Raw genomic sequence first — 13,778 nt, 5'->3', positions numbered from 1 at the left:
GTACTTCTGACCTTTTCCCCTACTACTCCTGTTACTCTCTCTATCTCCCTCTCCCTCTGTTCCAGTCCATTAACCTGTCCTGCTCACTATTTCCACTTCAGAGTCATTGCACTTGTCTTTCTCTCTGCCTGCAATGCTCTTCCCCACATATCATAATGGCTCCAAGTCCTTGCCCCAAGACTTTATTCACATGTCACCTCACATGGAAATAAAGACCAACCAAATTAGAACAGGCCACACCTATTTACTCAGAGCTTGCTAGAGCAATGAGATTAGCCACCATCAACTTTGAGTTCTTCCATTTTGGCAGGAACTCAGGCAGGCAGAGAAGTGGGAAAGCTTAGTAGTGGAAAAAAGGGAAGGCTTTCCATACACCCTGATTGGAGGCTGTTGGTGTGGCAAAGCTGTAGGCAGGCTAACTAGAAGTGGGGCTTCCTATGGGATTGGTTAGAGATGCATGTTTGGCTTTCTCTGATTTGTCCTACATTGGAAGGGGGGAAAAATCAGGAAAACTGTCAGTTATTAATCAAGTCCTAGCCATTTGGGGATGATTATTACAGGGGTTATTGTTCAGCTTCCTGGATTGTTATCAAAGATAGTAGTCTGACTTCTTATACCTCTGACTCATAGGCTGCAGGCTAGCTTCCTGGGCTGTTTGTTGTAGATGTAGATACTGGGGTTGTTTTTCTGGGCAGCTTGCTGCACGTTGTGGCCCTGAATTCTACTTTTTTATGTGGTCTGACCATTGTCCATCTGTATATTCGGTCTTTTACTTCTCAGGGAGGCATTCTCTGACAAGCTCACCTAAAATGCCAACTCTCCCCCACTCCCTTCCTTTGCATTTCTCCTTAATAGTAGTCACTATATACCTCATATTTTTCTTATTTATCTTATTTATTGTATGCCTCTCCTACTAGAATATAAACTACTTGAGAAAGGGAATTGGGGTTCTTTTAAAACTTATTGTATTCTAATACCTAGACCAGGTCTATCTGGCCCATTATAGAAAGTCAATGACTACTGCTGAATAAAGCAATGAAATATTTATTAAGAATCTATTATTAAGGAGGAATTACACTAGTTAATAATTTTACCATGGAGAAATCTGACAGTCACCATGTTAACCAAGTGATCAAGATTAATGTTACCAGGAATGAGTCATATTGATATCATGTATTCATTGATATTAAGTGATGAGATCACCACATCTTTTCTGTGGTTTTCTTCCCCCAAACCCACAGCTACAATCTAATTATAAGAAAAACATTAAACAAATCCAAACTGTGGCACTTTCTGCAAAATACCTAGCCAGTCCGTCCAGTACTCTTCAGAGGTGTCAAAGTCATGGAAGACAAGAAAAGACAGAGAAAGTATCACAGACTGGAGAAGACAATTAAATGCAACGTGGTGTCCTGGGTTAGATTTTGTAAACGAAAAATGACACAGTTTTTCCATGGAACACTGATGAAGTCCAAACAAAATCTATGTAATATTGGTTAATAATATATTGTTGGTTAATAATATATTATACTAGTGTTAATTTCTTACTGTTGATCACTGTGTCATGGTTATGTAAGATATGAACATCAGGAAAAGCTGAAAGAATGGTATATAGAAACGGTACTACTTTTACAATATTCTATAAATCTAGAATTATTTCAAAATGAAAGATTTTTTAAATTAAAAATATTTGAATGAGAGAAAAAGGAGTTACATTAGGAACTGGTGGGGGTATTTCAACTCCACAGAACCATTCCAAATGCATTTATTAAACATCACAATGCACTGAGCATTGTTGAAAATGCTAGTCATGAAATACCAAATAAAATTAAGGGCCTGACTTACGGTCAGGTAGAAAGAAGGCCACTATATGCTAAAACTGCAATGATTGGCAACTGGGAAAGAAAAGGCAGAGGCAGAGAGTTTAATTGTATGGAGACAGTTGGGTACAGGTAGGGTCAGTATCAGGAGAGCCTTCTTAAAGAAGGTTCAATCTTTGGGCTGATTCATAAGAGATGAGTGTTTACTTCATGAGGAGGAGCTTGATTGGATGAAGGGAGTTGGAAGAGCATGGGGGACAGTACAGAAGCCCAGAGGTAGGCAAGACAGCTTCACCCAGGAAGCATATAAAATTGAGTGCAGAATACCTCTGACACAGCAACGCCCTCTACCAAGCTGCACTGATTTCTCAAGAGATATTTTCTCTGTTTGCTACATAACTTTAAAATTGATGTTTTAGTCTTTTTTAAATTTTGAATTAAACCAATATACTCGGATCTCATCTTTAAAGATGACATGTGTCTAAAAGAATTCCAATTACTCTTAAATTTTGAAGTGTTTGTTCATAATTTAAAACTAGCTCATAGTTTAAAACCTTATTGTGTTCAGATGGTATTTAATCTTTTGAACGACATTACTGAGGGACTATTTAGGAAACTTTCCAATGCCGAGAGAGTGAAGTGATATATTTTCTCGAATGGCATTTTTGAATGTGTGGAGTGATTATAAATTCTGCTGGTTTGTGGTCCCTGGAGCCACTGAAATCTGGTCTGAAGTGTACTGTAAGTATATATTTTAATTTTTTTGTATAATGTCATATTGTGATATCCTGAAAAACCTTTCTGGCTGAGGAGAGACTGCCCTTCTTGGGACCAGCCAATTTATAAAGATAACAAATAACCTAGCCAGGAGTATGTCTTTGATATGCAAACTAATCAATCTAGAACCATACCTACTCTATCTGGTTTACCCACCCCAGGAGGCAATAGTCCTCTGACTTGATCATCCCAGAGCCAGGTGCCAGGCAACCACAGACCACCGCTATAGCTCAAAGCCCACCAGAACAACCAGTTATTCAAATGAGCCAATCCTAGACTGTTTGCCCTGCCACAACTTGCATTTCTTTCAGAAACTACAAACTGTGCCCTATACCTTCAGAAACTACAAACTGTGGCCTATACCTTCCTCCTTGCTCCTATTTTCTGCATCCTGAGCACCATGGTGTTTTTCCCTTGTGGCCATGTCTGGTGCATGCTGTGCCTCTTATTTAGAGGGGAACAATATTGAAAACCTTCTTTCAATGGAATTAGACTCACCATGCTGTCACTCAGTCACCTTAATACTCTAAGACCTGGGCCCAGTAAGTAGAGATCATTTATAAATCTCAATGGGATACAGACAACATTTTAACCAACTGAGTTTAATTCTGTTCATTGTTTTTGATTGTTATGGAATGCCAATTGATGCAACGAGAGTAGGCAATTATATCCCTAGTGATGACAACTGTGAGACGAGTGAGTTGAGTTAAGTCCCGCCTGGTTTGAGACAGGTCAGGTGAGCCATCACCTAAAAGGAGAGTGAAATGCTGGCCACAAGATATATGGATCCTTTCCAGACCTGGGTAGGGGCAGTGTGGGGAAGGAGAGACATTTGTACCAAGTGTCACAGAAGCCCTTCCTCTCCTGCTGCCTCATAGATGGGAAATGTTCTGTCGGTTTGTGCACTACTGATTTGTATACAAGGAGGTCCCCTAATAGTATCAGAACTTCCTGTTTCCTTTGGCTGGAGCATTTGGGGCAATAAAGAACAATTCTTGTGACAAGACTGGAAGGCCACAGGAATTTCTGCTTCTATAGCCTGGTGATTTATTTGCTTTTTTTCTCCTTTGCATATCTGAGTCATCTGATCTCTGAGGATTAAAAAGGACACGGGGGCTGGTCATGGTGGCTCGTGCTTATAATCCCAGCACTTTGGAAAGCCAAGCTGGGTGGATGCCTTGACCCTCTGACTTTGAGACCAGCCTGGGCAACATGGTGAAACCCCATCTCTACTAAAAATACAGAGAATCTGCTGGGTGTGATAGGGCATGCCTGTAGTCCCAGCTACTTGGGAGGCTAAGGCGGGAGGATCACCTGAGCCTGGGAAGTCAAGGCTGCCATGAGCCGTGATTGCACCACTGCACTCCAGCCTGGGCAACAGGAGTGAGACCCTGCACCCCTGCCCTCCAAACAAGAAAGAAATATAAAAGGACCTGGGGAGGTCTTAACTTGTACCTGTATGCATTATTTCATCCCACATTAATTTATATCCTTCATCAATATCCCAAGTGCTGCAATGATGGCTATAAATGATAAAGAAAGCAAAAAAAGCCCCTATTGACCTAGAATTTTCTGTAAGTGTCCAGCTAGATTATTACAAATTATGTATCTTTTCATCATTGGCCTTTTCCTTTGATATTTTACTGAAAATTGGCCTGAGACTTCAAATCATTTTGTACTGGTTTGAAAAAAAAAGTCAAGTAATTAGTTGCAGTTTACCATCTACAACTGCCATCCCCACTCAAAACAATTCCTCCTGCCCCACAGCCACTCCAATGGACAATGTCCTTCTGTTGGACCAGATGAGTTCTGAAATCCAATCTAGTGTAGCCATTGATTCATTTGGATAAAGACAGGATTGAGAAACAGTAAAACTCCTGATTAGTGGAAAATTGTTTATAAACATATCAGTGCTTTATTATATTTGTTTAACAGTGGCATACTTAGCATTTTTACAGATTTCTTGAAGTGCAATCAACAAAGAGTAGACTGCACATATTTAAAGTATATGATTTGATAAGTTTGATACACACACACACACACACACACACACACACACACCTGTAATCCACCACCTCCAGAGTTCCCTTATTCCTCTTTATAATCCCCGCCTCCCACCCTTTTCCACCCACTCCTAACCCCAGGCAACAACTGACCTGTGTTCTGTAAGTATAGTTTAATATGCATTCTCTAGAATTTCATTTACATAGAATATATGCAGCATCTGCTCTTTTCTGATGACTTCTTTTAGCGTAAGTATTTGGAAATTAACCCAGGTTGTTTTGTGTATCAGTGCTTCATTCCAACAGTATCCCAGCATACAGATATATCACAATTTGTTTCTGTTCTGTTTCTATAGTATTGTTTGATTCATTGCTTTAGGAAAAGGGCCAGAATAGAAGTAACTCAACTTCTGTTTATTTATTTGCATCTTCATAATCCTCATCCTACTACTGCTTATGTAGAACACATGGTTTAAATGTAGGGACACTAATAAATACAGTGGTTGTACCAAAGCAAGCATAAAAGATTCAGAGCCATTCTAGGTTAACATGTGTCACTGAGGCTGCAAGGTAAAGACTCTCTGTAAAATAGGAGTTCTCCCAATTAACTTCCACATAGAACACAAGGTTTATTTAAGGCTAAAAAATAAAATGAGCTAATTTGAAGTGTGTCTGTGTGTGTGTGTGTGTACACACACATATGTGTACCCACAAGTAACTATAGCAATTGTCTGGAACTTAAACCAACAAAAGCTATTTGGAGGGGGACTATCTTCTATCTGACATTGTTTTAGAATTACCAACCCATGGTGATAACAAAAAGGAGGCTGATTTTTAGTCAGTTTGTGTTTTCTTGTTTTGAAATTCTCTATAGGAAATATACCCCCTTATTACCTGCTTCTGAGGTACAGTACTTCCACAAATCTATTCTCAGTAATAAATAATAAATATGCTATTCATTACTTATCAATTATGATACATTTATGGTTTTTAAACATACACTAATAATATCAATATGAATCATTTAAAATTTCCAATATTCAACATTTTTTACATACCAATTGACAAGGTCATGCTGAAACCTAATATATTTATTAACTAGTCATACTACAATAGTGATTATAATGGTAAATTTTATTACTGTTGTTCAGTAGGACTAAGAAAGCTCATCTGTAATGGGCTTATTATCTAAAGGTGTAAACCAGAACACATAACTGCCTTCCTGCATGGCTCAGTGTCCTAAACAAAAGGGAAAGAAGGACAGAAGAAAAGAAAGAGAGAGAGAGAGAACAAAAATGAGGTAGATATCACTACTCCCATCAATTTGCATTGCTGTCATTACAATAAAAATGTGCTGGTCTTTCATTTATATTTTTGTTGAGTGTCTTATTCAAATGAAAAGACTTTCAAATATGTGTAAACTAGAGTTTCTCACAAAAGGTGTTAAAATGTTGATTTTCATAGCCATGAAATAAGAAAAGCTTTCTAGCTTCATTAACAGATACAAATATAATTGCACATTGCCATTGGAATAAGAGGCAAAGTTAGCATCATTCTAACAAGACCAAGGAGCTGAACAAATCCATAAAGAGGGACTTTGTGACCTAGCCACAAACCAGACATTGAACTCAGCTGGTCAGTTAGTCTACTGGTATGTGCTGCCTTGATAAATGTTTCCCATCCCAGTGTCTCTGAAATCTGGATTAGATGCACTGCTACATACTCACATAGCATCCTCTATTTTCACTCTTAGAATAAAATTATACAATTGTATTGCAAAACCCTACTATTTCTTTCTCCAGTAAATATCAAGAACCATCTTCATTCATCAATGTATCTCTGATGCAATACCTAACATGTAGCAGAGCTCAAAACATTCTCGTTAAAGAGAAAAATGAGTGTCTAACTTTTCACGAAAACAACTGAGCAGATGGTTTGCTATAACCCTTTTCCATCCAGGAAAGGATTTAAAGTGCTTGACTGACTAACGGTAGCTCAGTAATATCATCTTTAAGTCTAAAATAACAAACATCACCAATCAGGAGTGCTTAAGTCACATCCTACCAAACACTGTCATCACTGATAAATTTTTTAAAGGTCATATCTTTATTGAACTATATCCAGTTTGCTGAAGAAAAAAAAAAAACAACAGTATTGGATGGAAACAGATAGAAGGCAAGCCTTCTTTTTTCTTTTGTAATTAACCATGAAGAGATGCATTTGTTTTCCCAAGCATTCTAAATATTGTCTACATTATTTTTGGAATACTTTATTTTTCCTTTGAAATCATTTTTATAAAGAAAAGCATTGCTTCTGAGAGTTATGAAATCTCAAAGGCAGTTACAAATTCATTTATCACTTTAGTGCAGGAAGATAAACAAGGGTATTGAGCAAAGACACTCCATTATGCTGCAGTAGAGCTATATTTTAGCTTTGGCTTTGACTTTACTTGAGGATTCTGTGCTAATGGAAACATTGATCTTATTTCCAACATTGCTTTCCAGTATTCTCCTAAGATGCAAATGCCTCTTCAGCTTTTGTATTTGTCTCTAGGCATGGAGAATTAAATCCACCTTGTGATTATGCATAAACATCACTGCCTATTGGACGCTTTTCTTGACCACCATGCTGATCACACTTCACAGCAGAAAGCCAATCACAGCCCTCCTGAAAGTGTGCTGCAATTGTTTATATGTTTGAATAAGTGCACCATAATATGTGTGAGGTTTCCTTCAACTCACATAGAATTTTCAAAAATTTACCTGGATAGAATCAGCTCACAAGAAAATGAATTAGAGCCCCAAAAGCAGGAAATAAATCCAATAGCCTAAAATAGTTTCTACATATTTCTTCTGCCCTTTCAAAGAGAAATTAAAAGAATTCAATCTATCTTTTTAATATTAGAGTCAATCTAATCTCTTATAATTGAATTCAAGGTAATTCAACCTCTCTCCATTTACTATTCTAATTCTGTTAGACAATTTTCCTCATGCACTTATTTGTTCTTTTAACAAATTTTACTTACAGTCTTCCTTCAACCCACTTAAAAAAGATACTAATACAAATATACTACAGCCCTACTATCAAGAAGCTTGAAGTACAGTGGAGAGGATATGCACAAAAACTACAGTACAAACAGCCTATACAAGTAGACACTCAGACACAGGGTTTTCCACAGGCCTGGAGGAAAGTACAGAAATCTTGCAGATTGTGGGTTGGCTAGGTGTGCTGGCCAGGGAAATCTTCCAAGAGGAGCTAATGCTTGAGCTGTATCTAAAGGCTGAGTATGGATTTTCTATTTGGATAAGGTAGGAAGGGGAATACAGACAAAAAGTATCACATAGGAGGTCTTGGAGAGCAGAGTATGCTTTGAAAACAGGTGAAGTATGTGTCAGGAAAAGTTTGGAAGTTAGCTTGACATGTAACTGGGGACAAAAGCATGAAGAGCCTTGTATCCCTGCTGGGTAGTTTGAACTTGATCTTATGGGGAATATATGGTCAATGCAATATTTACGCACAACTGGGACATATTCAATTTACATCTTAGAATTATCACTTTAACACAAACATATAGCAATGTTTTGCAAAGAAAATTTCTAGGGAACTTTGTATATTAAAAGTGATGACTCAAAATTATTTCCAGTCCAATAAACTTTGGAAATGAAGGGTAAGCATACTTAACAATTTTTAAGACTTCTCAAAAATCTTTAACTTCCCTATCTTTGTTTTGTTTCTCCAAGAAAAAGAACATGCAACTTTTCCCAAACCCATTTCATGAAGAAACCTTTGGATTTTTCTCTCACCAAATATCTCATGGGATTAAGGTTCCAAGTAGACACTGTGGAAAATGCAGGTGTATAGGATAAATTGGGGAGTTTCAATGAAATCAATGAGATCGTTTACAAGAATATTGTAAGAGTTCTATCAGGAAATTAACAGTATAAGGATTAGCAGTGGTAAGGGCATGGAAAAGACAAACCAAACGAAGTTCGGTTATAGGAATGGCAAGAAAGTCAACAATGGTCCCAGGCTTGGTGTGGTGAATCACTTTGATGCCTAAGATATTAACTTCTTAGAGTCTCAGAACTTAACCTGCTGGAACTTTGTTAGAAGGGGCTACTTTAATCCTAAATTTAACATCCCCCTTCTTTTTAACATAAGGAAATTGAGTTCTCAACAGATAAATGACTGATCAGGATCAAGAATCATCAGTTCTCCACACTTTTAATATTTTCCCTGGAGAAGAGCCAGGATGTGAATATTTATAAACACTGAATAATCACCAAACAAGATATGTTTGTCTTTGGATTATATTTCTTTGCTGATATTTGAATAGAGCTCCAAGTGACATTTAGGGAATTGATGATGCTCTAATAAAACTAATGAAGTCCACTGTCAAGACCTGCTTGGAAGGAGCTGGAAAGCTGCTTAGCATTTTTATCCTGTCCAGTTGCATTCCTTCTCACTTCCTGCTCTGCATTGGGGAGAGAGGGCAGCACCTTCCAGGCAAGCCTGCCTCAGTTCCCACTGGGCACAATGCTTTTTCTCAGTTCAGTCTATGAGGCACACAAAGTCTTTTGGGAAGGGGATCAAGGGACAATTATGTATTTTGGCTTTAGAAGAATTGTGCCATGGCTATGCAATTATTCCTTCAAGTGACCACTTTCAGGAATATTGGGTGCTAAATGATTGCATATTGTTATAGTTTCCATTGTAAATACGTATATGAAAGGGCATTTAAAATCCAATAGCAAACCACCAGTAAATTTCTGTGATTTTGGTTGAAATGATACACAATCTTTCTTTTTGAGCACAGTGGACACAGAAGGAATATTTTTCGGTGCTCTTTTTGCTGCTCCAAAGAGCCACATCAACAGACCCATGTCAGTGATCTTACTCACTGGCCGAACGGGACTTTGGTCCTGCCACAGTTAAGATCAAAGGGGTTGAGATGCCTTTGAAATGACTCTCCAGTCAAGAAATCTACATTTGAAATACCTTGATGTCATAGTCTCCTGGCTGTTCTCTCTGTTCTGTGTTTTCTGGTACTTTCAATCTTCTCTGACAAAAAAATTATTTTGCCTAGTGTATCTCAGGCAGTTTCATTCATTGGTGGCAGTTTCTGAAGGGTGTTAATTGGAATACAAACCACTTTCCTTGGCTGTTAAAACTTACTGAAGGTCAAAGACAATCAACTTACTCTATTCTCATGCATTTTCCATTCTGGTAAAAATGTCTGTGACTTGCTTTTACTCAAGATTACTAAGAAGGCAAGGGAACTATTATTGAGACACACCTGATTCACTTAAGGAGCTGCAATCTTCATACTAAAGGACTTAATTTGATTTCTCATTGGGAAGAAAGAAAGGGAGGGAGAGAGAAAAGAAAGGACTATCTGTAAATATTGAGAAAGGAAGAATAAGAACTAAGAAGCAAAAACATTCTAGGAAACAGCCCTTCTACACTATGAAAAACATTTCACATTGTTATTCCATAAATCTGGAATAACTTATTTTTAGTCAATACATTATTAAAATGAATTATCTTCCCTACCTAGAAAAAATGCTATTTTTAAAAAAACTAACAATTTTTTATCACGAAAGGTAAAATCTTTAATTATTTTGAAATGTTTTACTTCATTTTTTGGATGATCATGGCTATACCTAAAAAAAAAACTGAAGCAAATAGGTGAATATTTTCAAAATTTAGCTATTAAATGGTTACACTTAGGAATGCTTCTCAGCCTCCATAGGTTAAACTTATTCTGGAGTCATTGACAAAAAGTGTGTGTTTCATGAATGAACATTATTCAATACCTGGATTAAATACAGTCTGCCTGTAGAAATTTTCCAAATTTCTAATCTATATAGGGAAAATTGTGCATGACCTATTTTGGGTTTATATTCCACCTGAGAGTATCTATAGATAAATATACAGATAGATATATAGATAGCATTAATTATACTTATTGCAAAACTGAAATGCATGTCTATATCTATAGGAAACTACCTCTAGATGTTCCACAACGGCAGGAATGAATCATTGCTACTTCTATCCCCTGGGCCTAAACAGAGCCTAGTACCATAGTAAGCATTATATATGATAGGTCATTTACTTTTTAAACATGTAGTGAAATAAATGATTAGATATATTTGGTATGATCACAACTGTAAAGTTATCTTTTTATAAATTTTTGTCAAATTTATAATTTTTACTTTAAAAATATTACTACATATATTAATACATATATTAGTCAATATATTAACACATCTATTAGTCAATACATTACTACATATATTAGTCAATATATTAATACATATATTGAATGCATTACTCCTTTTTATTGTATGTCTGTTTTCCATCTGAAATCAATGGGGAGAATAAATTTTCCTTGAAGGGTTGACTATGATATCAAGATATTTCATAGTTTTGTCTCCATTCGCATGGAAAAACTGAATCATCTTTCATCTCCCAAAATACAACACTTACAAATATTCTGAACTATTTTGGATACCTTAACAAAACGAATACAAATTCTGAGCACATAAAATGGTGGTTTATTTTCAAATCCAAGTTTTTAAACTTCCAAAGTGTTGAGCTTCTCTCTCATTCCTTGTTTGAAATAGACTTTAAGAAGGCAGAGTTGTTGGAACAATTAGGAATATTTTTACAATATCAAGGTGTGATGTGAATTAAAATTGTTATCCCAAAGAAGCTCCTGAACTGTTTTCCTCTCTTTACATATAGAGAAAATAAGAATCATCTTCTAAAAGCAAAAGAAAATGATGATATCAGAAAAAGATCTGAGAGATTAAGGTACAGAGAACAGCTGGATAAATACAATAAAAACTTGGTAAAGATGCTATGAACTGTACTAAATAAAACCAGTAGCACTAACCTCATGTGACATTGAACACTTAAAATAATGTCGTCCAAACTGAGCTGAACAGCAAGTATAAATACACATTGGATCTTGCAGATGTAGTGCAAAACAATGTAAAATATTTTAACAATTATATTATACTGAAATGGTAATATTTTGGATATATTGGATTAAATGACATATATCCTTTAAAGAACCATGGAAACACATTTTCTAAATTAAAGGAAAGATGATGTACTTACATCTTAAAATATCTATTTATTATTACAATTAATTTCATATATTTCTTTTTCTTCTTTTTAGTGGGGCAATCAGAAAATTTAAAGCTACATGTATAGCTCACACTGTATTTCCTTTAAGCAGCATGACCATATAGAATCATTTTTTCTTTTCTAATTTTTATTTAGTTTGAATTGGTCTTTAATTAAATGGACTTCAGCTTTTACGCAGCACACAGGCTTGATATTTTTAAATGCCTTTCTATTATAATATCCTCTGGTTACGTTATAAGAAGCATATTTTAAAATTTATTGATAAGTTTGCAAGACAGCGTATAAAACACCTACAAGGAAAAAAAAAAAAAAAAGAAAGAAAGAAAAATGAGCTCAAAGCAAATGAGTGAGTAATAACCTCCTAAATCGAATCTGTTTCTGTCCTCAGGGCAAGAGGAGAGCTTGGGAGATGAGCCATTTCAGGAGGGCTGGGGTGAAACCAAGACAGGCGCCCCTCAAAGTGGAGAAGCTAGAGGTGAGATGTGCACTGGGTGGAGAGCCATGAAGCTGACTGTACTACCATGAAAAAATAGGCCAGGAAAAAAACCTACGTCCCAGAAAGAAAGACCCTTCAAGGAAAATATATTCTCCCCATATGGTTCCAGATGGAAAACAGACATACAATAAAGAGGACTAATACATTCAATATATGTATTAATATATTGACTAATATATGTGTTACTATATTGACTAATATATGTATTAATATATGTAGTAATATTTTAAATGTAAAAATTATAAATTTATGACAAAAATTTATAAAAAATTGGTATAAATAAGCCATACTGGGAATTTTTAAAAAGAGGACATAATTACAGAGGTAGCAGGGATTATAAAATTCAGAAAGAATACTGTGAACAACTATGTGTCATTAAATTTTAAAGCTCAATTAAAAGATCAGAGGCCTAGCAGGAATAACTAGGCCAAATCAGGCTCAAAAAGAAATAAAAATCCTGAAGAATCTTATAATAATTAGATAAATTAAGTCAGTAGTTTAAAACCTTCCCACAAGGAAAGCATCAAGCTGTGAGTCTTTCCCACCTTTTAAGGAATGAATTATTCTAATATTTTACACATTCTTTTAGGAAATTATTAAAAGGAATCCTTTGTAAATCATTTTATGAGATTATGGTAACCTTGATCTCAAAACCTGGCAAAGACAGTATGAGAAAGGAAAGTTATGATACAATCTCACTCATTAATCTGCATGTGAAAATTCTAAACAAACTGTTAGCAAATCCAGCAATAAATTTTTCAAAACAAAATCCTCATCAAGTTGAGTTAATGCCAAGACTACACATCCTACAATTTCACTTATATGAAACTCTAGAAAAAGGCAAAACTGGAGTGACAGAAACAGATCAGAGGTCGGTAGTGGTCAGCATTCCGGGAAAAGAATCCGTTGCAAGGAACACGGAAACATTACAGGATGAGAGAACTGTTCTAATCTGGATTGTCGTGATGGGTACCCTGTTTATGGGAGAGTTTTCTTGTATACAAATAAATCCCTTTATGAAAAGAGACATAGAGGAAAGATGGAAAGGGCTGCTGCTTGCCAAATCTGGGGAAATTTGAGCAACAAAACAGATATCAATAGTGGCAAGTTGCAATTCATTGAATAAAATAAGAGCCCATGAGATGATACTGATAATGAATGAATGAAAGACAGAGAAGGGAAAGCTCTTTTTTGTAACGTAATTTTGACTAATAAATATTGAAGGTGTTATTGAAGTAGAAACATCAGTATCTTGCAAACGCCATTGTTAAAACTGATCGAGACAGGAATCACCAGTGGATGCTAAATCTAGGTGGAAAACACAATCTCAAGCATCTCCCCATGAATTACTTATTAATTACAGAAGAAGATTAGTAATTGTACAGTGGAACAATGGGACAATCAATACCTTAACCAAGTGATCAAAGTTAACATCACCAATGAGGAGCAAACGCATCCTGTCTTTGGACATGAATCCCAAGATGGATGCAATAGATCACTCATGTCACATTACAGCAAAATACAGGA

General features: G+C 36.0%; 1 protein-coding gene and 1 long non-coding RNA gene across 3 annotated transcripts in view; one reads left to right on the top strand and one right to left on the bottom strand.

Annotated features, from left to right (window-relative positions):
* RFC3 (replication factor C subunit 3) overlaps positions 1–13,778 on the bottom strand; it is a 209,051-nt gene that overhangs the window by 15,389 nt on the left and 179,884 nt on the right. The gene's annotated exons all lie outside the window — the stretch shown is intronic.
* The window catches only part of LOC103214266 (uncharacterized), a 31,313-nt gene that overhangs the window by 5,510 nt on the left and 12,025 nt on the right, over positions 1–13,778 (top strand). For both annotated transcript variants that reach the window (XR_489391.3, XR_005236542.2), the window contains exon 2: positions 12,144–12,230. This is a non-coding gene — a long non-coding RNA (uncharacterized lncRNA). The remainder of the gene's footprint in view (positions 1–12,143; positions 12,231–13,778) is intronic.

The sequence above is a fragment of the Chlorocebus sabaeus genome, chromosome 3 (genome assembly GCF_047675955.1).
Source record: "Chlorocebus sabaeus isolate Y175 chromosome 3, mChlSab1.0.hap1, whole genome shotgun sequence".
NCBI lineage: Eukaryota > Metazoa > Chordata > Mammalia > Primates > Cercopithecidae > Chlorocebus > Chlorocebus sabaeus.
Note: the sequence above shows the minus strand (reverse complement) of the source record. Positions and strands in the feature narration are given on the sequence as shown.